Source organism: Corvus hawaiiensis, chromosome 1, assembly GCF_020740725.1.
Source record: "Corvus hawaiiensis isolate bCorHaw1 chromosome 1, bCorHaw1.pri.cur, whole genome shotgun sequence".
Classification (NCBI taxonomy): domain Eukaryota; kingdom Metazoa; phylum Chordata; class Aves; order Passeriformes; family Corvidae; genus Corvus; species Corvus hawaiiensis.
The window spans coordinates 62220755-62248504 of record NC_063213.1 but is presented as its reverse complement, the minus strand read 5'-3'; the positions used below and the strand labels follow the sequence as shown (position 1 = coordinate 62248504).

The 27750-nt window shown below is 37.4% G+C and overlaps 1 protein-coding gene across 5 annotated transcripts in view; it reads left to right on the top strand.

Moving 5' to 3' along the window:
• Positions 1–27750, top strand: part of CDKAL1 (CDK5 regulatory subunit associated protein 1 like 1) — a 411323-nt gene that overhangs the window by 356192 nt on the left and 27381 nt on the right. The window lies entirely within an intron of this gene.

Below are 27750 nucleotides of genomic sequence, written 5' to 3'. Positions count from 1 at the left end.
TTTTTGTTTATTTTTCAACTATTAAAAAACAGAAAAAACATTAAAAAAATTTTAAATGGTTAACCGTTTTGCAAAATCACACTAAAACTTTATTTGCAAGCAGTTACTCAAAGGGAGATGTGGGAATGTATATGTCCCATATAGAAAGCAGACCCCGCTCTTCTCCTTCAGTGATACATAGGAAGGGACACAGCCTTAGCCAGAATATTAATCTTATGAGTAATTTCTCCATCCCTGGAAATCTGGAACTGAGGTGATGAAAGAAACATCTTTAGAAAATTATTCTTCTTGTGTTGACAACACCTCAAGATGTTCCTGACAAATGAACTGTAAAATTTATTTTCAAATACCATTTTTCTCAGAGTGCTCTGAAATATTTTATTTCCCTTAGGATACTGGCTTTGACCTTAAAACAAGTGCTGAAATTTGAAAATTCTGGCAAGCTTCTTCAGCAAAGAGTGAATAACAAGGGGGTTTTTCTTCAGGGAGAACTGGGACTAGGAGTTGTGGGTTATTAGTAATTATAAATACATGTTGGAAAACATATTGCCCATTAATTTATTATATTGTCCTGTCAATTAAGCTTAATGTTTATTGCCAAATATTTAGTAATCAGAAAGCTAGGAGTCTCTGTATTCAAGATGCAGTTGTGTATTTTGATTTTACCAATTTCCAACTTTCTAAATGTAGGCAAGTGTTTAACTAGTATGACTTCTAATGAAAGCCAATATACTAATGACAGTGTTCTGCAAACAGAGCTGTTTCTTGTGACTGTACTGCTAGGTGGTTGTGATGGGGAAGAGAGATTTTAAATTTTCGTATTTACCTGGTCCTGCAAAACTTCCTGCAAGGATTTAATGTGTTCCAAGTCTGAACATTTAGGCAATAGCTGGTGTCAGTTGTATTTTGCTGAATTCGTTTAAGTGACTGTGGTCTGTCTCCTTTTTTGTCTTGCATTATGACAATATAAGGTTAAACATTTTATATGCTTCTTTAGAGAATAGGTGTGATAACATTGGTTTGCACTGCATGATTTTAATTTTCTCTTAGAATATGTGAAGCATCTTTGAGATTAAACTCACACTATGATATAAGCAGTATTATTAAAATCAGTATGTTAAATGAGAAGGAAATTGTCTTTAAATTTCTGTATCATAGGAGAAAATTCAAACATCAGTAAAAATTCTAGCTATAAAGTGCAGTACACAAAGGCCAGTCCAAGTATTCAATAAGATGATCCTTACCTATTGGGTATTTATTTGCAGGAGCATATACAATCCCATTAGACTTGCAAAAACCCTTTTTTTTTCAGCTCTAAAATTACCTGTGGTGCTCATTATTTTTTCAAGTGTGATGTAGATCTGGGGCTCACAATTTTTCTGTCATTTGGGTAGCAGAAAGACAGTTTCTGTGCATGTTTACCCACAGTTCCCCTGCATGTGGAATATCATTAAATAACTGCTTAGAAAGGATGGACTGGACCCAACAGGCATGGGTTAACAACTTGTTATTTATGGAAAGTACTCCAGCAGCGTGGTTTTCTTGCGAGTCTGCCTATGTGCCAGTAATAGGGGCCAATTTCCAGAGAAACATAACTCTGCTCATATATTCTTTTGTGAGTGTAGAGATGCTGAACTGCCACAATGATGTATGAAACTGGGGCTTTAGGCAGATTTAAAAACATATGCAGCAGTTAGAAAGCTACTTTTGTAAATCTGATTGCTGGAGGATGGAGGAGGAAAAGACGTTTTCATGTAGGCTTGCTGGTTTTTATTGGGCTTTAATTTTTTGTTTTGTTTTGCAGTGGCAATGCAACAATGGTAAAATAAACTTACCAAAAATTGATTAGAAACATTGATTGTTTCAGTCTGCAGAGTATATGACCTGCACATGAATCCTCTTAAAAGCTGATGACTGGAAAAAGGGCTTTAAAAAAATAAAATAAAAGAGAGCCTGTGGATTATTTCTTCTGCATTCACAGAAAGGTTCCTTTTTCTTGGTTTCACACAACCACACTCTATTCAGTGGAGTAATTACCATCCCCTTATCTCTCATCCCAAGCTAAGTTCAGCGTCTGGAAAAGCTTAAGAACTCAATGCATCAAATTATCCTGCTCAAACTGTTGTTTATTGCAGGCCATTTTGCCCTGTCATCTCCATGACAGAACGTCAAAGCTTTTCTTTCTGTTGCCTTCAGCTCCCAGCATCTGCTGGGATCCGATATGCTACCCCTGCATTACACGGGAAGGCGGGGGACCATCAAACAGGCGTCATTAAGGCAGCAGAGCCAGGGAGCTGCAGGCCTGGGGAGCCTCTGGGGCTGCGTGGCAGCGCTGCCTTCCCTTCTCAGGCACTCACACACTGAGTGGGTTTCTCAAACCTTCCGACTTCTCACGTCATGGGCGGTTCTTGCCCATCTTTTCTGGTTTACTAAAATGTTACGAAGTGTAATGGCATAAACTTTATGGCATTGCTAGGTGTGGGCCATTATTATTTCCTGTCTCTCCACAGGTTTACATAAGTGCTTTCCCCTGAATGACATAAACTTTTTTGCACATGTTAACAAAGCTACAGAGAACCTTGGTGTGTGTGTGTGTATGAGGTGTGGAGGTGGGGAATCCTGTCATAGGAGTCTCAGATCTGAAGTGTTCAGTTTTACTGTATTGCCTATTCTACCTATTTTATTTTTTCTGGTGATATTAATTGCAATGTCTATGCAGCTATACAGTCCTACTTCAAGCTGAGACCCAGCAGTGAGAATCCAGTGCTGCAGTTTTTCTACTGTTGTAGCTTTCATGTGATGAAAAATACTTTGGGTATATGCTTTTAAAAAAAATACTGTAATTTACATTTGTACAGAATTTGTCTGTATGTACATGCCCAGTTTTAGCAGTATAATCCTCTCAGTTTTAAGGTCTTCTACTATAAAAATGTCCTGAAACATAAAGACATAAAGGCCTTCAAGGTCTTCTAAGACCATAAGTTTGTCACTAAACCATCTTCTTCAGACATTTTGACTCATTCCGACTCTGACTCATCCTCCTTCCACTGTCCCCATAGCAAACTTGCTCTGAATGCTGGCTCTTCAAGGCACGGCTGTGCCTACAGTGTTAAACTGCTCTGCACCCCTCCTCGAACAACTTGTCTGTGTTTTTTGCGTGTGAAATACTGTGATATGTTGAGTCTCAGATAGGACATAACAGGTGACTTCTTGTAGTGGATCTTGCCCACTCCCAGCCCGATGATGGGGAGGGAATGTTAGAGGGACAGTGCTGATGCTGTGCCAGCCCTGCCCAGCAGTAGCCAAAATACGGGAGTGTTATCAGCACCTTTCCAGTGACCAATGCGAAGCAAAGCACTGTGAGGGCTGCTAAGGGAAAATGAACTCCAGCTCAGCCAGACCCAATACACTTCCCTGGATTTCAATAACCTGTGGCTTCAGGGATTTACCAAGATGTTCTTGGTTTTGCAAACAGGGGCAACATGGCTGAATTTGAAGTTTGAATATACTACTCAAACTATTACAATCATGTTGTTTGTTGATAAGTGTTCCAGCCAAATTTTTGTCCTAAAACTAAGAGCTGATAATAATGAGTTTGTTCTTCAGCACAGATTGATTCAGAAATGTGTAGTGTAGATCTTACTAACATTGATGAAGGGAGTCTTCCTAAGAGTGATATCTGTAACACACCCTGCTGTACTGCAGTTACCGACTTAGGATAGGGAAGTAACATTTTATTTAGAAAGTAGAATCTGAAGATTACCTTAAAATTTGTCTGACAGTATACAGTATGACTGTAGAGTCTGATTTGCAAAGATATTGAGCTTATGTGTTCAGCAAAGAAAAAAAAGTTTGTTTCAATTTGCATCTTGATTTGCTGCATAATGAAGTTGGACTTCAAGTTGGAGATCCAAGCTCAGAGTTTAAGATCGGAGGTTCTCTTACCACAATCTGACAGGATATTCCATTAGTATAGCAGTTTCAGAGCTGACAAAAGATTTGTTTTCTTCTGTTTGCTATTTGTACAACTTCTTAGACATCATCAGTATGGGAAGTGCATTATAGAAAATAATTAAACAAATGTACTGTTTATTAATTCTAGGATTCTGAACACTTAAATAGACGGAGGTGAGAACACTGAGGAAGATTGCATTTCACAGTTAAATGTGTTTTATCACTCTAAAAAGTAGCTAAGTAAATTTGACATATACTAATAATTCTTTTTTCTCTACATTCATTAAAATTAAACGTTGCACTCTTATACTGTGGAAATTTGGAGAGTATCAAATAGCACCAGACCAAAAAACCAAAAAAAAAGTGGTAACTTTTGATATTCAGAACCATCTGATATTCTGAATAAGGATTTCATTGTTTGTGTCTGAGTGGAGAATCCTGATCTATAAATTTTTTGCTGCCAAGCTAAGATTTTAAATTTGCTTTTGCTGCTTTTTATCTATTAAGGATCCTTAGTAAGGAAGCCAATTTAAAAATTTAGTCAAAATGTATCATATTAGCAACACAAAAAATAAACCAGCATTAAACCAAGCAGAAATAAACAGTATAATTCATTAGATATCATGTAAAAAATACCAGGACCTGGTGTCCCACGTGTGCTCTCTTCCTTTAACTGAAAAAGTTAAATTTCTACCTAAATCCACTTTATCACTGATTGCTGGCTGATCTGTGAACAGCTCAGCCAACACGCCAGGCTCTGTGTTTATGAATGATGGGTGCTTTTGCACATGTTCCATTTGCTGGCTCTAACTCATTAGTTGTGTTTGTTGCATGAAGGAGAAATATCTGGGGGATGAGAAGTCCACTAACATGTGTGTACAGGTTTTTTGTAAAAAACCCCTGCATTGGAAGAGGGAACCTGAGTTTCGCACACGCTGTTGAGTCTGATGCAGCAACTCCATTCTTGGGTTAAGGTGACTGAATCTGCACAGGATGCAGGAGGCGGAGAAGGGCCCTGAGTGAAGCTCAGCACACAAAATCTCGATGCAGTTGTTCTCCTTTCTTGCAGCTTTTGATCCTTAAAGGATAATGTGCTTTTACTGGCTTTTTTGTTTGTTTTCTTAGGGTGGGGGGTTTTTTTCTGTCACTGCAGATTGCATATGGTATGTGAATTATCTTGAAGAGAGATTGGTCTTCCAGGACTATATGATAAATAAATAGTGATGATGGAAGAATTACACATTCAGGGTGGGATTTAGAGTGCATGTCCATGTATGCATTTTTTTTTTTGTATGTGTGTGTGTGTATATATATATATGGCAGAGAAAATTCAAATTATGGATCATCAATTGTACAAACACACACACACGTGTCTTAATTCAGAGAAGAAGGTAGCTGAAAAGAAAAATATTTTACATTTGTAAAAATGGCTATTTATAAATCTGGCATTTGAAAAATGCAAATCTGACATTACTTTCTATGTTTCTTAATTAGGTTGTGTAATATGCCACCTAGGACTTCAGTAAATCTGTAAGAACTGCACTTGTTGTCATCATACAGAAAAAGGTGAAGGAAAGGAGAAAATTTCTTAACTTGAGGGTTAAAGGAAAGTATCTTTTCTTTTAAAAGCAAAAACAAATATGAAACACCTTTTTTGCTAGTTGAACACATAAATGCAGATGTCTACCCTGACTTCAGAGCATCCAACAGGAAAAACAGGAATTGTTGCAGAGATTAATTTATGATTTTTTTCCTTGAAATGCTTTTAAGGGGGTCTTGCTTCACTTTTTATTTTATCAGACTGTTTTAGGTCCTGGCAGTCATGCTTTTTGGTTAGTTAGGTTGCAATCAAAATAGGTAGTAGGTGTTTCCTATAGAATGATGAAGGGCAACCTAATGATTATTGATAAAATTCTGTGGTATATTGAGCACTGCTGAAAGGTAGCATGATAAATAGCATCTGGCTGACAAGAGAAACCTTAAATTATTGCATGTGGTTTATGCCAGTATGCCAGTTTTCCACATACTGAGTGGTAGTTTAGAAAGGGAAAAGAGCAATTCACATATATATGTAAAATCTGAATCTAATCCAGGATATTACATTACTCTGCACAGCCACATGTTCTGTATGTAAACTATTAGTAGTGAGCAATTTCCATCAATGATGTCTCTGAAGAATCCAGTTGCCTTGCAGACTCTAGCAAATTATTTCGTTGTGAGGATGGCTGTACAGCTTTGTTGAAAGTATCTATTTGTTTTAATTGAAAATACCTACTCCAGCAGTGTGAATATGCTTGACACAGTTCTCTAAATTTCTCTTCGTTTCAGTTGCTGTATTTCTGAAATCTGAGCCTGAGGAGGTACATACATTCTTCACAGATCTTAATTCTTTGGGAGAATGACAGGGGTTCCTCAAACTTTGATCTCCAAGGTTTCAAGCAGTTTGAAAACAGCTGCTGCTGGGTTCTGTTAAAGGCAGAGGGGTTGGGTCAATCCAACAAAATACATGTTGACTTGAAAGAGAGGTTATCAGCTCTGCTTAGATTTAAGGTTAAAGATGAGGGTGAACTGTGAACATAAACTGACAGGGGCATGTCTTGTTTAGACACAAATTGAACTAAAATGTGAGGGTATGAATAAAGAAATATAAAAAGATTTATTTTGGGTTTATTGCTGAGGCTAAATGATCTTTGCTTTCAGATAGTCTCCCTGAAGTTATGTGTTGGTTTGATCACTCAGAAATTTAATTAAGAGAGAAATCAAGCACTTGTAAGATTTGGGGGTATTTTTGTTACCATGTCTCTTTTTCTACTTCAAAGTAGGACTTTTTTCCACTGCCTTCAAAGTAAGTGGATTTTTTACTATGATTTACATATTCTAAAAATATTTCTAGTCACTGTAGTTTGAGATTAAATAGTCTAAGAGGACTATATAAAAAGGCAGGAAATAACTTCATTGTTATGGCTTGTTGGGACACAGGTTTTGGGTAGTGAGAGTCAGTTTAGTATTTCAGGATGGAAAATTACTGTATGATTGTGTCAGGCACATTCACTACAGAGCAAGTGTCCTTGGATGCAGAGATTGCCTGTGCTTAGCACACCTGAGGAGTCAAAAACCTGGGAAGCTGTATCTCGGCTTTCTTAAATTTTAGATATTTGTTCTCAGCTTAGTCGCAGCTTCTCCATCTGTAAAATGAGAAGAATGGCAACATATTATTGGTACGTGCTAGTGCTAATGCCTTTTTAGATATTTGAATTGCAAGCCAGGCACAAGTTCCAAAATATTCCTTTATTTATTTGTCAACTGGGCTAGAGGACAGTTTGTGAGTTCCGAGTTGGCAAGAGTAAACACAGGCAATTGTAGCTTAAGTACCTTTCCAAGAGTGGCTGCTGTCTTTTGCCAGCTAAAGATTACTGTTAGTTACTCCCTGGAGTATACAAATACCTATCTTGGGGATACAGCTGGGTTGTCAGCTGGGACAGAGTATTTGTGTCAAAGGTGACTCTTTCAAGTATTTCCAATAAGGTTTCAGTGAATCTGAACTGAATTCTAGCTGCTAGACAACTTGAACCAGTCGACGTCCGAGAGCTGAAGAAAATAATACTAGACTGGATCTTCACTTTGCCCCCAGAATCTAGAAAGTTGGCTTTTGCAGCTGCCAATGAGCAAATTAGCATTAGAAATACCAGAATATGTATTTCCTCCACTACTTCTCATTACGATCTGAGCAGCTGAATGAATATGTGATCTAAAAGTTGGAATAGTTTGGTTGATTGACATCTTACAAAGCTCCTGTCATCCAACAGTACATTCCTAACACATCAGAGAATATGAACCAGTACTGCCTGAAAAACGGTGTGTGTAATGGAAGCAAAGAAGTGGCCTCATTCATGATGGTTTCTGTGGAAGATGGAGTTAAAAGAGAAGCATTGGTGTTAAAGGATCGGTCAGTAAAGATGAGCACGTGCTGACTTCCCATCTCATTTCTGCTTTATCCTCGCCAAACTTCTTTCTATATTTAAGCTGAAAAGGATACTGCTTATTATCTTTACATAATTAGCATAGAGATGGTTTTGACAGTTTCCCCTCCAAATAAATTGTGAAGCTGATCAAGGAAGGTCAAAATATGTAGGGATTAAGCATCCATTTCTCACCTAAATGGATTTCTGAGAAGCGTTCTCAGTTTATTTGATTATTTTTAACATAAACCTTGCAGTCAAGTTAAGGGGGATAAAAATTAGTGCTAGGTAAAACAGTCTTGGCCAGTTTTCTGTTGGATAGAGTTCTGAGGCCTTTTCCTGATCACTTGTACTTAAGTGGTGCTACAGAGATTAGATAACAAACTGCAAAATTCGCTACACTATTACACAAACCCAAATGGGGATGAAACAACTACATCTAGTATTCCTCAATTGTGAAAAAGTTACTTTGATTAAAAAAAAAAAAAAAAAAAGAAAACAAGCAAACTGCTAGTACAAGTAGAAAGAATGGTAGAGAGGCTTCAGGTAGTGAGCAATGTTTGAAGTTGATGGGACTGAGGAGAGAAAATAAAAAGGTTTTCCTTTAAAATATGACTATCCAATTTCAAGGTGAAACTCTGTATTCTTTCTGGAGGGCATCGATGCCACCTGATATTCAAAGGCTATACATGCTGCAGCAGGAACATACTTTAGAGGATAACCAAAGCAGTAGAAATTTTAAGAAAAATTTTAAATGCATGCTGAGAAATATTTACATTTTTAAAATGTCATTCATGTGCAAACTAAACAAGACTAAAACATGCTACATATTGAAAAGAATTTTATTTATGTGCTCTGTCATGCAATAATGAAGGCTCACGTGGTACAAGGTTTCTTTCCTAATATTTTGATCAGTGTGGTTTTAACTGACCTGTGCACTGAGGTTCCTTGTCAAGTGTTTTTGTCCTACCATGTCTTTCAAAGGTGCTGCACAGCCTCATCACTGCTTGTTATTCTTTTCTCCTTGTCTTTGTCAGCCTTGTGATCTCGCCTCTTTACTTGTCAGCTCCACATTTTCAATGTCAATCGTTTTTCTCAGAATTCCAAAATCTTTATGTTATTTAACTTCTGGAAGGGAAAGCCTTAGCCCAGGTCCAGTGACCACAAAGCAGAACATTGATCACATCTGATTGGTCATTTGTCTGTGCATTTTGCTCTTTTCAATACTGGCAAAACCAGTCTTAGAAAATTGCAGTGATTTCTAGTTTAGTGTAGGTTTAATTTAGCAAAACTTTCAAAAAGAAAGGAAGGGGAATGAGATAGGATTTACAGGTTTCAGAGTAAAATAATACAACTCTCTTTTTCCAAGGCCCTGAAGGAATGTTTAGGCTCAATGCCTTAGTGCCACACTCATGATATAAATACTGTGTGTATTTATTCTGATATAATGTAGGTCTGTGTTATTTTCCACTACTGTGTCATTTTACAAATTCATGTCCAGTGTTCTGTCCTCCCAACAATCTTTTTCAGCATTGTTGCTTTCCAAGTTTTCCAGAGAGCATCTGTGTTTCAGATTATATATTTCCAAATAGATTAGTTGACATTTTCAGAATGGGAATCTTATTTTTCCATACATAGTTCAATTTGTTTACTCTTACCAGTGTTCGCATATCCCCTCCATTTTAATCTCCTCCATGGATTTCAAGTCTGTATTACTTACTCCCTTTTCCAGATCTTGTATGAATATATTAAATAAAGATGGATGTGTAACTGATAGCTGAAATTTTCCGTCTGATGCTTCCAACAAATTGAGATATTGCAGCTTGTCTCTTAGAAACTATTCCCATTTCATTACCAGGATGTGACAATATATTTGTTATTGTCCCAAATATATATATGCAAAATCTTATCCAATGGTAATTTATGCTATACTGGATAAAGGGCTTTACCAAGGAGTATTTATCGTACTTAGCACTTTTCTCTTATCCCCTAACTTTTGACAGATATTTAAAAATAAGCAAACAGCAAAAAAACAACAAATAAACCCACCATACCCCTCCTTCCCACATCCCAGTCTTTAATCAAAAGAAAACGATTGGCTGCCAAGCTTTCTTTTTTCTGACTGAGCATGGTCATTTTTGTAAGGCATGAGTTCTGATAGTCTGAGTTCCACCAGATCTGTGTGGTCGGTGTTACCTCTTAAGAAGCTGCTTACGATGATCAGCTCCCATTGAAAGGTCCACATTAGTGCCAAGGGATAGACAATCCCTTGAGGACTGCTGAACTGGGTTTTCAATGACCTTTGGGTCTTTCTCAGCTGTTCTATGGGAAAAGTTTAGTAGGAGCAGCTTGCTTTTTCTTGTTTGTTACCAAGTTTTCTCCCCTCTTCCAAGATGTTTTAGGACCTCATAGTTTTTTTAGGTGGATTATTAGGTAGAAAACCAAGTAGTATTCATCTTCTAATATGCTAAGCACTTCATGATTGTTACTGGATATTTACATTCTGTAATTTTTCTTTGTTGTTTTAGAAAGTGTAGCTGAGGAGGTATTCAGACATCACCTGGACATTGAGATGCTAAGAAAAGATTAATCTGCTTTTGATCCCAGTACTCTAGAGGCAGTATCTATTAACAGCAAGCAATGGACACAATACTTAGAGTGAATTTATTTTGCTATTCTTTAGACAGAGGAGAGCTTCCAAAGAAATGTCTTCTAAATTCCTTCTTGTCACACACCGTCACTTTCTAGTAGACGAGTTTTTTCCAGTTTTTTCCCCCAGCAGTTATATATCCTCTTTGAGTGTGCAGTGCAGATTAGCCAAGGAAAGTGAATTTATGTTGCATTATCTGTAGAGTAATCTGAGAGTAAACTCTCCCAGTTTTTTTTTTTTTTTTCTCCTTGTCTTTGTCAGCCTTGTGATCTCGCCTCTTTACTTGTCAGCTCCACATTTTCAATGTCAATCGTTTTTCTCAGAATTCCAAAATCTTTATGTTATTTAACTTCTGGAAGTTGGAGCACATGCTTCAAGAAGACTGCCTTTTCTAATACTGGCCTGTTCTTGTAGGCAACTATGAAGGATATCTGAAACAGCAGGTATTCTGTTTGCTACTGTATGAATTTCATTTACCTAGGAGTTTTCTAAACACTGCTGCAAGGATATAAATAGCAAACATCAGATTGTAGCACAGTCAGTGAGGGATGCCTTATTGTCAGTCTCTCCAGGAAAATCCAGAGATAATTCATGAGTTCTGAACTGAGCCCTTGGCCAATGACTCATTTTTGTTCTATTACTTCGAGCAGTCAAATTTACAACCCAAATGAGTACACCTACAGATATTATTATCTTTAAAAATCTGTAACAGGCTTGCTGACTACAGCTTGTCTGTTCATAGTGAGTAGTTATGCATAATCTTTTTAAATTACCAACATTATTAATTACTTTGAAAGATTTCTTCTAGCAAAAAGTAGATAGCTTCTGTGCCATATGACTATACTTGCAATAATCAGCTCCCACAGGTCAATTAAATGCTTCAGGCTTTAGTCAGCAAGCAGACACCCATCACTGCTGCATGTACTTAGATGGAATGGAAGTTATTGCTTAATTATTCCATTTAAGACTGGATGGAAAAGGGGTCATTACGGGTTTAAAGCTTTACTTTCGATTTATATGGCTTAGAATTATACTTACAAAGACAAGAGCTTTTCTCTTTGCATAAATTAATTTAAAATCATAGACTTTTGAGTGCTCTTCAGAAAGTAAATGGGATTCTGATTAATTTTAGTTCTGCAATTGCAGGACTTAGTAATGAACTAAATGTAGACTGAAATCATGAGGAAGTTGAAGAGATCTTCTAAAATAAGTGTGAAAATGTCAGATGGATTCGCTGTACATGTGTTTCTTCTTTTATATGATGCAACCAAATGTTTAGGTTTCCAGCCTGTATCGTGAACTGTGTGCAGTGCCTCCCTCAGCCTTCTGTGGCATGTGTTCAGGGGGTGAAACCCATTATTCTAAAAGCTCAAAGTTGTCAGTGGAATTCTAGGAAAGCAGGGAATATGTGGTATTACATTTTGTAAAGAAGCAGTCTTTCTACTTTCAAGTGCTACATTTTTGTGTCTGATTTATTGCATTGCATCCATATGTACAGCTTATGTGCAGCTCCGGTACACTTGTACTGAGGAATCCCTGCATTCTTCAAATAATTAAATAATTGTATATAATGTCCTTCTGTTTTTAAACAGATTCCTTTTGACTAAACTGATGACTATTTCTTACATAATCCAAATATCGGGTGTATGCAATGCAAAGTATTGAAAGACAGCAGTCTTCCTGCTCTAATTTTAGTATTTCCTAGTGAGAATTCTGTCCTCACTATCCATTTACCCTTGTGTACTTTACAACAATTATGGTCTTTAAAGAAAATAATTCTCAGAAAGTCTGCATCAGTTTGTCATAAAATTAATATTTATTTAAATTATGGGGTTTTGCTGTGCATTCACTGAAATTCTCTTTGGAACACATTGAAGTTCTGAATAGAGTTTGCCTTTCTATCTGTTTTTCTTTTCAAATTGTTTGTTTAAACTGATCATTTATTTTTAACTGCCGCAAGCAAATGCACAAGAAATAGAAATCAGTTTCAAACCCTGAATGCAGTAAAAACAAGTAGGTGCTGCTTTGATCTTGATTCAGACTGGTTTTGTGAAAACGTCAACTGTCGTTACTTGAGATATCTTATCCCATCTTAACCTAAATGACAAAAATGTTACTCAAACTTGAGTGGTGAATGTAAAATCAGTTTTACTGTGTGGTCTGTTATTTCAGTAACACACACATGAACAATAATACAGTATTTTCAGAATTTCATGTGAGAATTAGTGACTTCCAGCTTGCGAGTGCTCAGCTGGAGCAGTCAGAAATGCAAAACACTGTCACTATAACCAGCAATTGTTGAAGGCCACGTAGTGTCCCCCAGTCAGCTACATACTTCAGGTCTCCAGATCACGCTCAAGATGGCTTTGTTTGTCTATAATTTACACTGTTGCTGTAGGATATAAAATTGCACTGGCCGAATGAGCTGCAGCAGCATTTCAGAGTGCTTTGTCCAAGGAGGAGAAAGTGCCGTTTGTGTAAAGAGCAACCTGTGGAAGAAGGGGGATTAAATCACCTAAATGGAAGTTTATGAAGATCAGAGGCATGCTTTCTTTAAAAATATAATGCAATGGGATTAAAAACAGAAAGTACCTTATACTCAACATAGCTAAAAGGATTTGTTAAGGACAAAACGAAACAATAAAAATAGACAGCTCCATGATATGACTCAACTTGATTTGCTTAAATCAGACCACCCAACCACGGCCTTCTCCTGGAATTGCATCTTGTATACAAAGCATACATATTTACTGTTAACCTCTCACTGACTTTAGATAACATTTCTGGACACATATATATTGTAACCTGGTTGCCAATATGAACACCTCAAGATATTTTCTTGAATAATACTGTAGTGGCCACCCAGTGAGCAGCCAGCTCTTATCTGTAAAGCCAGTTTGAAGAGCAATGGCAGCTCTGTGGTAGATATTAGCTGACACCTTTAAACTAAATCTTTTGCTTCACTGATCATCAGTCTCTGTGTTAAACAAGCCAAAAAGCAAGCAGATAAAGGAGAGATTTGAGATTATTGTAAAAACTGCAACGATAAAAGGATTTGCCAGTTCAGAGTCATTTGCCATTTGCTGAGGATTCAGTGTAACCACAAACTGATGTTTGCTTTACTGTCATTTCTCTTTATTTTCAGCCAATGTCCTGTGCACCATTCCATGCATAGCAGAATAATAATTTTCTTCCTAATGCCCAAGGCAGCTGGTGTGTCTTGAGTAAGAAGATTACATTTGCAATGGCAAGACAAGTATCTAAACACATTAAATTAATCTCCCAGTCCTCATATAATTGAAGAACCTGGTTGTTGAAATTTTGCTGTCTGCTGGAGAATTTCAAAACCATGGCAGGGCTAGAGTCAGACTCTGATGGCCTCACAGTTATATGGTTATCCTTCATGCAAGTCACAGTGTAACAGAGGGCTCAGGTGGCAGGGACAGAAAAAAATCCTTATTACTGTATCCGCCAATCACATTCACACTGGCTTCCTCCTAAGAAGAGACTGCAGCATCTTATACTGAAACAGAAACTGTATTTTAAAACATTTCCTTAGCTGTTTTTCTTCCCACTTTAAAAGTTGAATGTATTATTACCTCTACAAGCAAAAGGGTGCATTTCCTAGTACCGGCAAAAGCATTGTATAGATATAAGCCCTCCTAACAGTCATTCATGAATAATTAGATCTTTGTGCTTCTGAACTACTTTGCTTTTTTTTTTTCCTATCCTTTACCCCATTTTTAACCAGTGTAGAATAGTATAAAGATGAAGGCAACTGTGACCAATGTATTTTAAGTCTGTCTATAGGAAGAGAAAGGCTACCAATGCCCTGAACTGAGTTCCCTTTTCCAATCTAAAACCTCAGCAAGGTATTTATTTAGATGTTCCTTCTGAATGGTGAATTTCTTACTCTTTGGACACCAGAGAACAAACAAAGAAAATCTATGAAACAAGTAGCCCAAGGGGAACCGTGTGGGGGTTTTTTCCAAGATGCCTGAGGATTAGACTGTATTCTGTCAATTTTTTTTTCTATGCAGTTTTTTTCAAAGAATCACTAACTTTTGAAGTGCTAAAATGCTGCAAAACTGTTAAACAATTTAAAGTGAAAATAAACAGCAGTTTTCCACATTTGCCTGACTTCATTATATTTGGATTTTCTATTCATGCCTATCATGAGATTTCTTTAATAGCTTCCTGAAGGATCTGTGTTCTAGGAAAAGTATGTGTCCCCTTCACACTGTATGCCATATTTTTGATCTTGCTGCTAAAATTATAGAATGAATTTGTATAAAAACAAAATAGTTAAAATGAAGCAAGAACAGGTATATTCTAATGCCAAAATAAAAACACATCCACATAAAACTAGTAATTTTAATAGTGTAGAAACTAACAAAATAATGACCACCCAAACACAAGAAGGAAGGCTAGAAAATGGAAAAGTACTCTCCTTGAATAACAGCTTGCCCCTATTTTACAGATGGGAAAACTGGGGCGCGTAGAGAGCTTAATTGATTTCCCTAGTGTCACCCTATAAATCATTGATGTGACAAGGCCTAAAGCTGATTCTCTCTGAGAGCTGTGCAGCAAACTCTTTGCCTGACTCTCTTCAATAAACAGATTCTGAAAGCATGTTCTCTTCCATGCAATAATTTATACTTGATGCATGAGAAGCCTGAAGTACGAGCAGATAATGCTATTTGATCTGTGTTTTGCAAAAAGCCCTTCCAGATACTCTGTTCTACTTGATCAGCTTTCTTCATAAACAGATTTTCTGTTGCTGACTTCTTTCCTCGTTCAATCTCCTTTCTCTTTGTGTAAATGAAATGGCATATCCTCTCTCCCAGGTTCTGCATTTATTTCATGCTTTCTTGAGTTTGGATCATATAACTCATCTCAACCTCTCTGAGACGCTAACCTCTTCTTCACTGAAGCTGGGTCATGAATAATTTCCCAGAAAGTGAGGCATTACCTTTTCTTCAACCCTGGAGCAGAGGGAATATCAACTGTGTGCAATTATTACCAATAAGGGTAAACCTGTTAGGCCCTTTCTTTGCAATGGACTCTTTATATGAGAGAAAAATTACTGCATGACTTACCAAGACCCCTCATCTTCTTTGCCTCTGTATGAAGTCCTTGTTTTCTTTTAATCAGTCCCATTTGTTAATGTCATTCATAAATACTGGACTTTGGCAGTGTCAGGCTTCTCTTGCCGTGAGGATTGCTGGGTACTAGTAGTCATGAGCCTTTCCATTTCCTGCCTTTTCATCTGGCTGTCATAAAAGGAAAAAACCTGGGAAAAACTTAGAATTAATTCTTGTTTTAGGAGCCTTTTTTTCGCCTTTAGAAGGACCATCAGGTCACTTGTGGCACATGTGCTGGCTTATCTCACTGCATTGCAGCTTGAAGAAGTTTATTTGGGAAAATGTTTGGCAAATCTATTACATGGTCAGAATTTTTATGACAGAAGTTGCAAGATGTATTTTCAAAGTGCTTGAAATACAAATGTGACCAGTTATCTCATACTACCTGAAGAAATTCTGTCCTTTATTATACAGAACAAATGAAAGGGCAAATATTTCCTTTATCAGAAATACTCTTCAGAGTTTAACAGTATTCCTTAAAAAATATAGCAAAATCTCTACTCTCTCTACTGGCATTCAAGCATGATGGAATAGCAAAATCCACTCTATGAAATGGCAGAGCTTTTTTGGCAGACATGTCTGTAAGTTGTTTTAATTCATGATCTTGAAAACCAAAAAGCAATATAAGGGTATGCCCAACTTCATGTTAATGGTGAAGCTGCTGATATTCACAGTTAAAATGTTGATTTGAAGGTTGAGTGGAGTTTCTCACTGGACAAAAATTGCCCTTTAATTCTTCAAAACCAGTGCAATGCCTCTGTGTTGCTGAGTTCTGTTGCCACCATTTGCGCAGTTTTCCATTACCAATCCCCATCATTACGGTAATCCCTGTCAAGTTTCTAGAGCCTAAAAAACCTGTGTGACCCTGAGGTGTTTGTATAGTCTTTGACATATTACGTAGGAAAGATAGTAGGATGGAAGTGCAAATATGTGGAGATTCACTTGGATGCAGGAGATCTGGCTAAAATTTTATGTTAGCTAGAACTGATCAAAATAACTAGTTTATGTGAAAATATGACCTTTTTTTAGTGTGCTGAATTGTGGTGCCATTTCTACCACATCCTTTAGGAGAAAGGAGCAGTCCTAAATCTTTTTAACCCTGAGCCTTCTATTTTTGGACAGTAAGCTTCATTCTCATTTCTTTCTCATTATAGTATGCTATAATAATACTCCAGACACCATGCTGGCACTCTTGACAATATTTTTTTGCTTGGGCAATACGAAACTTCCATCAGCCCAGACCTGTTCACCAGTATAGCTGATGAACCCAGCTACAGCTACTGTGTTAAGCAACTTCATCTTCATAATTTCACAAAACAGTGTAAAATCTAAGTATCATTCTTTTCTCCTGTCTTACATACCTGTTTTATGTGATCACCTCACAGAAAGTAGCTTATACTCTTCTTGCTGCTTCTGACATAGAGGTAAAACACAAATGATGCAAGGCCGATTTGGATCCGGAATTCTTTTTGGAGAATTCATAGCTAGATGTTAAAGAGGGACTAACGAGACCTAGGCCTGGATAGATTTTGTGCCCCATCGCAGTTGTTTAAAAGGCAATTTCAAGTTAATTTCTAGCATTTTGCCTTTGGAATCTGGTAGTTTATGGTTTTGTTGCCTTTACTGGTGTACAATAGAGGGAGAGGTGTAAGAGGGGAAAGGGGAGTAGATTTTAAAAATGGAAAACAGTAAGCTGCATTTTTTTCATGGGGGCATCACTTCTCTTCCATGTTTGGATCATTGCAACATGGAGGAAACTGAAACAATGGTTTGTGCTTGACTTCTTGCATACATGAGACATGTTCACATACATGAGAGTCCCTTCAGGAACAGAACAATTTTCAGGGAAAATAAAAAGAACAACTGTCTTAGGCCAGGCGTGGTAGAAAAGTATAATAAAACTATGCATTGAGCAATTCAGTAGAAGGAGGAAAGAAGCCAGGAGAAATCTTGCTGCTCTTGAGTTCTTAGTCTCCACTTGCTCAAGAGTTCTTCTCAGGGCTGGGAACGTTGTTTAGTCTTACTCAGTTTTTTCATTCCAGTCAAGTAAGGGGAAAATAATACTCAGAAAGGTGGGAACACAGAAGAGGAAAAAGGGCAGGGTAGGACAATAAAATGCTGTATCCTATTGGCATTCTGATATGATCCAAGATGGAGCAAAGGCAACGGCAAAAACAAATATGTGAACTTTTTTCACAAGTATTTCTACATAGTTTTGATACCTTCATGAGTCAGGCTTTGAGAACATTAGAATACAGCATTTACAGCAGTTGTGGGAATACAACAGTGATTTCTGCCTAGTGTGCTACATTCATTAATACATTTCTTTTAATGAATGGTGATTTGTTTCCTGTGCCTCTGATTTTCTGTTGCATTTTCACTGTGATTAATGGGAGATTACTTACAGAAAGGAAGGAGCATAAACAGAAATTTGAAATATTTTTTCCTTGGAGAATTGTTGTATTTACATGGCACATTTCTATTTGTATTTGCAGACTTTTTTCACAGAGGCATAAGAAAATCCTTTATTCTTGAGGCTCTGTTTCACAGCTGTCAACCTCCTTTGTGGATGGTCTCCAAAAATCATAGTGATAGGCAGGGCCACTCCTTCCTTGTACGTGTTCAAGACTGCTGAACAATCTGTAAATCTCCCTCTGAATCCCCATTTTCATGTACACTTAAATCACCCCTCTTGCCATACCTACAGAGAGGGTTAAAAAGATCTGTCACACAATTGTTGATCATTCTTTTTCCTAGTTCTCTCCTGTTAGCAAAGACTTTGTACCGTAAGATGTTTCAGGCCTGTCTAGGTATTTATTGTTTAGTGTGTATGTCCAAACCATTCCATTGGCTTAATTGAAAAGATAACCAGTACACTTGGTGTGGAATTGGAAAACTGCTAGGTGAGAACACAATAGTCTGATTAGTGATGTGATATGCACAGAACTACAGACAAAATATTTGACACCACTGTAATTCTTTGTATTTAAACAGTTTATAATGTGGTCTTAACACCTGTGTTATGTTTCTTGTTGACCTCAATAATTAATTTCACTTGCAGTTAAATTGTACAGCTGGTTCCTCTTTCTGTCATGTTAAAATCCAGCGACAGGAAAGGGTGTTGCTGCTTAATTTGAAGGATTGTAGAAATTCCTAGTGTCTTCCAATTTTTAAGTACTTCTTACTGTCTGAGCTATGTAAGGGCTTTTTTAAAGAGAAAGTTGTACAGAGTGGCGTATATGGTGAAGAGAATTTACTGAGTAGTCAAACCTTCAAGCTGACATATTTGTTCTGATGTCATGCAAAAAGTAGTGTGCTCAGGCATACATAACAGCACCCAGTTGAGGTTCCTGTGCTAACTTTATGCTTATCCTTGAGAACTGAGTAGGTTATGGAGAAGACATTAGAAAGTTCCATAGTAGTAATGTCTTTCTTTTTGTTTTAGAACAGAAGTGATTTATCTTGCTATTTTCTTGAACTGATTTCCTTTCCTTGAATGGATAATAAAGAATTGGTCAGAATTATCATTCTAGTGTGCTAATGAGGAGGTGTTTCTTTTGCTTACCTTTTTTAGATGCAAATAATTGGCATTCAGTTTAAAAATAGTAAAATGCATCACAGCTAGTTTGACAGTAGTTGCTATTAAATTCTAAACAACATAAAGTCACACTACATTTATCATTATTTAATGACTCATTCACTTTAGTCCCTCTGTAAGCCCTTGATGTTATTTGTCATTCAGCATTATGCCACTAGAAGTGTCAGCAGTTCTAGGGTCTTACCTTGCCTTATACTGAAGAAACCCCCTGGAGTGTGTAATTTTTGATCACATAGTGTCTACCTTCAAAATAAAAGAAAATAGTATCAGTATCCTATCCTCATTAACATTAACAGGCTCTGATGCTTTTTTTTAGTAGCCTGTGATTTGTGTAGGCAAGAGGAGTTTTTATAGAAAAGAAAGCTGATACATATTTATACCCTTTTTTAAGTCTCTCAGTGCCACCATTTTGTATTCTCAGTTAATTAACTTGCAGCAATGTTATGTTACATGTTTTGTGTGTTGTTAAATGTATAAATGTATTAATAGATATTTTAATAGATTTGGGGGGAGAGTTGGGTTTGGCTTGGCATACAGGGTCATTTTGGACCCTCGTTTCTCCTGTTTTATCCCATCTGCTCTCCCTTTGTTCTCAGATGAGATGAACAGAGAACATTGGCCTCAGTTGTAGGATGAGCAGAAAAATCGTAGTGATATTTTGGAGAGAAGTCAGGCTTTTCTTGCAGCCTTTTTTGTGTGTTTGATTAAAAGATATCAGACTACAGATGCATTCTAGGAGCACCCAGTCTTACTGGGGGGATACCAGCATCATGTGAGGTGAGACAGAACTGACTTTTGATTCGTATCAGTGCCGTGTTCACTTTGTCATCTGTGTTCTCAAATCCAGTATTTTCATCTATTCCTAAATTTTTCCTGCTTTGTTTTGTCTGTGAGGAAGTAACCTGTGGCTCAGCCTGCGATTTACTGAAGTGATGCTTACGTTGGGGCCTTTTATTATTCCTGGCAATTCTCTCCCACAGCTGCTGGTGCTGAACACAGCCTTGCGTCCGTCTGTGCTCCATCAGCACCCTTCTGACAGAGCCACTGCTGAGCACTTCTATTTCCGTCATGTAGGCAAGACTTTAGTCTGAGTAAACAGTTTGGTATTGCAAGTTCCTGAGCAATTCCTGGAGAAGTTGTTTGATAGGGTATTTACCAAGCTGATGTATAAATTCTCATATAACTGATACTTGCCTGGGCTTATGCAGCTGTTACAAGAGATCACCGAAGCAGGGATTGCATATTGTTGCCTTAGCAACTACCACTTCATATTGTGCTTAAATCACTTGGAAATATGCAGTGTATCTTAAGGAACTGCTTCCAGCAAAAACACCCAATCTAAATAATTCTAAATAATTTCACAGAAGAAGCATAAGGATGGCCTTTCCTAACAAAGACCATCATTCTTTTAAGCTTGGTTGCCTCATTTCACTACAGGCTTAGCTTGTTATTGGAAAAAAATAAAATTTCAAGAACCCAAATATTTGTTTATTCATGTCACCATAATCCATCTGATTGCCAAATTGGCTGGAAGTTGAAAATATTTTTTGAAGATTATCCTAAAGGCCATCTTCTATTCTATAAAATCAGCATTGATAGTATGCTTTCCTATACTTTTATTTAAATGTTAAGTTTTCTTAAGGGTAGACTCTTTGTCTAGTTTCTTTTGTTTTGTTTGTGAAATGCTATGGATATGAAAGGAAGGCCTTAAACATATTTTAGACCTTCTCAGATGTTTCTTGTTCCTATTTTGAGATAATATTTTTATTTAGATGTTTTCTGTAGGTATTTGCCACAGTTTTATGGGGTTTGTTAGATGATTTGAAAAAGAGTGAGGGAGAGGCTTTTGTGAGTATTAAATTAAGGCAGTTGCTTGAGTGGTTATGCTACCCGATAGTCTCAAATACCAGTTTTGCACAGAGTATTTTATATTGCTGTAGCAACTTCCCCACCTCTGTGGCCACTCCTCTGTGTAACAGCCAGAGTTGGATTTTACATGTGTGGAAATGCATTTCAGGGAGCTCAAGAAAACAGTGTCTTAGCAGCGATGTGCCGGATCCAGACGAAAGCCAGTTTCTGACACCTCATCATTTTGCTGCTTAAGCCAAGGTTTACAACAGAAAGATCCAGTGAGAGAATCCTCTTTCAGGGGCAATATGTATCTCCCATTTCAGAAAACTTACTTTCCTTTTATAATATTGTACGCAGTCAATGAAATTTAGAAATGTAGTATGACAGGGTTGTCAACATACTACTTTTATTACCCCTTTTCTAGGCAGTGAAAAGGAGAGACAAGCAAAATGCAAGCTTACAGAATTTAAAAGGAATCAAGATATTTTGAGGACCAGTTGTCATTTTTAGGTCACCGCTCACATCTCTGAATATAATTTTCATCTAAGCTGCATGGCAGGGTTTGTATGTGCTGGGAGAAGCTACATTTTCCCAGCAGGAGACCAAATCAGAATGAAGCAGTCAGATGCAGGTGCACAGTAATAGAAAGGATCTATTTACCCTGAAGCGTGAGCAGTGGGCCAAGAAAGCAGAAGCAGTCTACTTCTATCTGTCTATCTCTCACCTCTTTCTCTCCTTACCTTTTCCCTCCCCCATAACTATGCCAACAAATTCGTAAGGGGACCAAAGAGAAGGTGTTCACTTGCTGTTAATGAGCTGCAGTGCCTTCTGCTGAAGGTCTCAGGCACTTTTTTGTTATGCTGATTGTGTATGATTAGAGCTGGCTGTCTTTTAATTTAAACCTAATCCTTCCTTCCAGCTTGCACAGCCTCAAGCCAGCCTGGAAAATGGTTGAAATAGTTTTTTCTGTGGGCATCTGTTGCCTGTGTCCATTCTGAATTTTGAATGATGCTGTGGAAAGAGCAGTGTGGCTGAAGCAAGTGTGCCTAAAACAAAATTTTAAAAAAGACACTTGCCTAGGTAATATTTCATAAGTCATACTTTCTATGCAATCTTTTAAAAACAAAAAAATCTGCAGCTCTGTTTAAAGAAGGGCAGTTTGATAGTGATGATTTAACAAATTCAGCTGTATTGGTTGATGGTGAAATGAGACACTTTGCTGAACATTGTCTGCTTTTCTATTGGGTTTCCAGAGTTCACTAGTTAAGAGCTGAATACTTTCCTGTGTGTGAAGACAATCACCCAGTGGTGTTTCCAGGGTTGAAAAAACCCTGAGCAATATAAGTGCAGGAAAAACACTGAGAATTTTGGTTTTGTTGCTAGTTAGTGGCATTGTAGGATTGAGGCAGCTTTGTCTAGGTGTGGGAGGAGGAAGTAGGAATACACGAAGTCCATGTAGTGAATACAGCTGCTTGCTCTGCAGCACTGGAGTGGTCAGGTTCTCTGTTTCTTTCCTCAGGTGTAAAATGGGCCAGACACATGTTGTAAAGATTAATCTGACTGATTATTGTATGATGTAAGAGATATGGAACTCTAAATATTCATGTCACTCTGTTACTGTCTTTCTGTGCAGGGTTATGCACTGAACATAACATAATAAAAAAGGAGGCATTTACCCATCTGGAATTGGACAGCAGCTGTAACATGAACCTTAGTGAAGTGGCAGCTGTCTATGCTGTGTGCTAGAAAAGTATATTTATCCCAGCATAAAAAGTGCCATGCTCAGGAGCTGAACTATTTTAATGTTAACTGCTTTCCAATATCCACATTTAAATCCCTAACAACTTTGTAGAAGAGCTCTTAAGTCCATGCTTTGTCTCCAATACTACCTTCACAAAGGGAGGGGTGCGTACACCCTAAATTTTGGAGGACCAGTGCTGCATAGCAGAATAAAGCAGTAAAAAGGAGATTTCTAAAAGAAATGTGTTCTGTTATCATCAAAACAGGACCATGTCATAAGTTTCTAGAAACGTCATCTCTTTTACAGGGAGGTTGTGGCACACTGACTTCTCTGTCAAGTGTAGAAAACACCTACAATATGTAAACAGAAGACCTAGAGAATGCTTAATTATAATTTTCAAGAAATTTGGCTTCTATTTACAGAAGGATTCACATGATTTATAAAAAGTAGGTCCATCAGGTTTTTTCTGCTTTATAGTGAAGAATACAGTCTGCATAATTACTAAAATTTATTCAAAATAATTAGACCACAAATGAAAAATCGGAAGAGAAGTAAACCAAAACTGATGTAGAATAAACACTTTCTACATTGCTTTTGCTTAAACTTTGTTATACTTAATAAAGGTCAACTATGCATGTTTACCAGAAATATTCTATACATCAGAATAATATGCTAAAACATGCACACATAAATTGTGATGGTGTGTATTTTTCATTGCTTGCTTTATGACGCATTTAAATAACAAATACAGGAAAGCAGATTTTTATGTGGCTTCCAAGCCTTGTACTAAGTATGTTCCATAATGATTTGGGTCAGAATCCAAGCCAGCCTCCTTCAAGACAGATGGAGACATGCTTACCAATTCCACTATGAATTCAACTTAGCCTGAAGGAGGCTTTGACCAGTGTCTCTAAATCAGTGGAGATGCTGCATGGGCAGTGTGCTTTCTTCTATGGGAGAAATACAGAAATACAGTGGTTATTAATTTATGGTTTTTTAGCCAATCAGAGGCTCTTAAAAACAAAGCTGATAAAATGCAGGTAGAAGAATGATAAGGAAATGTTGAGAAAGTTCCTGGGCCACATGCTCTGGCTGTGCAATCATAGTCTTAATTGACTAAAAAAAAAAGTTAGGGGGGTATGCATTACCTAAGTGTAATCACAGCAGGCACCACAGTTGACGTTACGTAGCAATATTCTGTCAAAGCATGTAAAAAGGGACCGTCCTTGGCATGCAAACTGTTCTAGAGTTTAAAAATCAGTCTTGTATTTTATGTGATTCAGTCAGTTTTGGTTTAAAAAAGAAACTTAGTTTGACTGCAGCCAAGAAGGATTTTGGCCATTTCTTGCTGTTCATTTATTTTATAAAATCAGCCAGCTGGAAAAACTGCTTTTCGTGGTTTCCGGTAAAGGAAAAACTGAGTTAAAGAATTATCATGTCAGAATTTCCTGTAGGATAAATGAAAATGAAATAAAAGTTCCTAAGCGATTTGATTACTAACTCTGAGATTTACAAACTTCCTGGTAGCTGTTGCAGTGCAGGAAGTGATCAGACCAGCGGTGATTGTTGCACTGTTTTTGGTGAAAACAAGCTGCCCTCCTGTAAGTTATGTGACCAGTCCACCTTGGCATGGGGGAGGTTGCTGGGCAAGGTTTTTTTGCTATCATTCATAAATATTTTCATAATGTCATCCATAAAGAAAAAAATAATGCTTTTATAGGAAACCTTTCCAAATCGAGATGCCAAGGCTGAGTTGCCTCAGTTCCAAATGCTTTGGCAGAACTATAGTTCCCTGAGAACTCATGTGTACCTGTGGAAGCAGATGAAAGAATAGGAATAAAAATAAGATACTGAACTACTTCTGCTGCTACATGCCTGAAAAAAAAAATCATCAAAGTTATTATAATTATAACTGTTATTAGATATCATGTCTGGTTTCTGCATATTTAAATTCTGAGAGAGGTGAAACTTAGGCACTTAGAGATCCCAGGGGAATAATTGCAGAAATGATGACATATTCCACTTTTTGAACAAATTTCAATACCAAAGCTGCATTCTGCGTACTTACATTTCTTCTTAATTATACTTGGATGCAGGATAGATAGTAATTTTCTGTCTTACAAATGCATGTAGCCAATTAGTCTTGTAGATCATGAATACGCAATGGCCTAACTCATTAAATGGAATTTTCCTTTCCTGTTGTTATGGCAAAAGAGTCTGCAAATAGCTGAGTATTGTATCTCTCTGGGAGCTCAGCCTTGGCCAAGGCTACAGATCCATAAGTTCAGCAAGTGGACAATTACTGGGTTTACTTTTTGTTCCTTACAGTATGCCATGCGAGTCTTCGGTGTGTGCGTGTGTGTGTGTGTCTGTCTGCATGTACTGTAAATGGGTATAGGCTGTTTGGCTCCTCTGAACGTCTGGTCCTCAACTTAAATGCCGCCATTCTGATGCTATGTGATGAATTCAGTCTTCCTGACTTCCTCCCATTCCCAAGAAATTCTGAGCTCAGAAGCTCTCCCTCTGGCCCACTGAGACGTGGAGACCTGACCTCTTTTGGCTCCTGGAGGCAAAGATGAAAAAAACTGGCAACATGTCTCTGAAGAAACCACAGCTTATATCAAATGATCTAACACAGGTGTTCTTTTCTTCTTCCCTCTGATTTTTTTTTTTTTTGCATAGTATGCTTACCATTCTGTCATCTGAGAGTATGAAGATAACACATGTAGCCTAGTCTGCCTCACAGGCAGGGTTCATAGCCACGATGAAGGCAGTCTGTTATGACCAGAGAGACCCAGGGAACCACAAGACAACTGAAAAATGAGTTATAGACCCAATATTGCTTCAAGCCACTTTTGCTAAATTTCAGTGTTGGTAAATAATAAATACGATGTGAGGACATGACTTAGTGATTGGCCTTGGTGCTTTTCAGTGGTAGCATGTTTGCCCAAGGGTGAATGTTGCTTATCTAACACTCTGTCCTCCTCTTTTTCATAATATTGCAGGACATCTGAGACTTCAGCACTTCAGTGCTACAGCAGATGTTGAGTTGTGATTTTTAAAACCTGTGGTCTCAAATATTGTAGAAGTAACAAAACCTCTCAGTTTAGGGGAAATGTTCTCTGTAATCTTATTACTGGAGTAGTTATCTCAAGTGCCTTATTGACATGTTTTGCAAATCTCCTCCGGGGATTTGAATTTAATAACTGTTTCCTTGAAAGTAATAATAAAAAAATCCCATACTGTTGGTAACACTGGATTTTTACTAAAATTTGAGTATGTTTTATCTGTTGTGATTTGTAATTGCAGACTTCCTAGAGAATGGAAATTCTAAATGTGCTATAAACAAGTCTTAAACACCTCGTAAAAGTATGCAGAAATATACATATTTTCTACTATTAGGATTCTGTTACTAGGTCTGGAACTCAGGGATTTTGCCCCTTCTGCTGTGTACCCCACAACTTGTGGTGCTGGGGAGTGAAGTCTAACTGCCTTTGGGGAAATGAACTGGGTGCTCGCTGTCTCCCTTGCTTTCCAGGGTTTACTGTGGGAATGCTCCAGATAAATGTACGAGGAAGGGAAGGCAAGAGTTATTCTGTGAAGTCTTTCTGTTTAGCAAGTGGAGAATTAGATATGTATCATGTGTGTATCCATATATATGTCTGTATATATATATATATATATATACTGTAATGTAGATGTGACATTGCTGTTTCAATTTCTTAAAATTCTATTTTCTGCCATTAACTGTAAGAGAAAATTCTAATCTTATGTTTTACTGCTTGTACCTTAAAGAGTCAAAACGTTATTACCCACTCTGCATCTTGCTGATTCACATGGAACTTACTATGGAGGTCTTAAAACTTGTGTGTAACAGCTGCCACTAGGATGTGGTGGGAGTCTTTCAGGGAGAGGGGAGGGGAATGTAACTTTGCTCATAGATATTCAAACTTTGGAGTAAAATGTGAAACCTTTTTGAGTCTCAAAATAGTAATAAAAGCAGTGAGTAAATTTAACTTGCTAGACAGTTGTAAATTGCAGAATGCATTTGTCAAAGAGTTTGGAAATAATCCAGAGCACATTTAGATGGAAAAAGTAGAGATGGGGTCAGACTGAAAATGTGAGCTAAATGTCCTTCCAGGTTTGCAGAAATTAAGCTATACACTTCATCATAAACTCAGTAATGGACAAGACCAGAGGTGTTATGTGGGGGATTTTGAACTTTGGGGAAAACCAGATTTTGTTCCATATCTGCTTGGCCCCTAAATACAACTGATTTGTCTTGGCGTCTTTGATTTAACTTCCATTTAGTTTTAAAATTGGTGCTTCCTTTAAACTGTGTTAGTGCATTTGGAATTTGGGAAGTATAATTGAAGCACAGGTCTTTTCAGATCAGTGTTTATTTTGCCTTTAATGTGTTGGGTCTGTGAGCTGTTAAAACCTCTTCTTCTTGAGTCTTTGTAATATGCAGTGTTGGCTCCACTGTCATGGAAATCAGTGTGATCTCATACAGCAAAGTGAGATCACCAAGTGGGGATAAGGAGATGCCCTAGCATTGTAAATAGCAAGTGTGGCTTTTAAAGAGAAGATACCTTTTTGGTGATGTTTGCAGAATTTTTTCATTAGGTGGATGAAGATGAATGGACTTTGTTCACATCTGACATTTTTATTTGCTGTCATATTAATAAGTAAAAATCAGTTTATATTTCTGAACTGGACTTTCGTGTTAGGCTATTACTCCCTCAGTTCTAGCCCTCGATTTGGACTTTAAACCCTGTCAGTTTTAGACTCTTGTAAATAGAGTGTTCTCTACTCCACTTTCTTGCTGATACAGAATTTCCTCAGAGAATTTG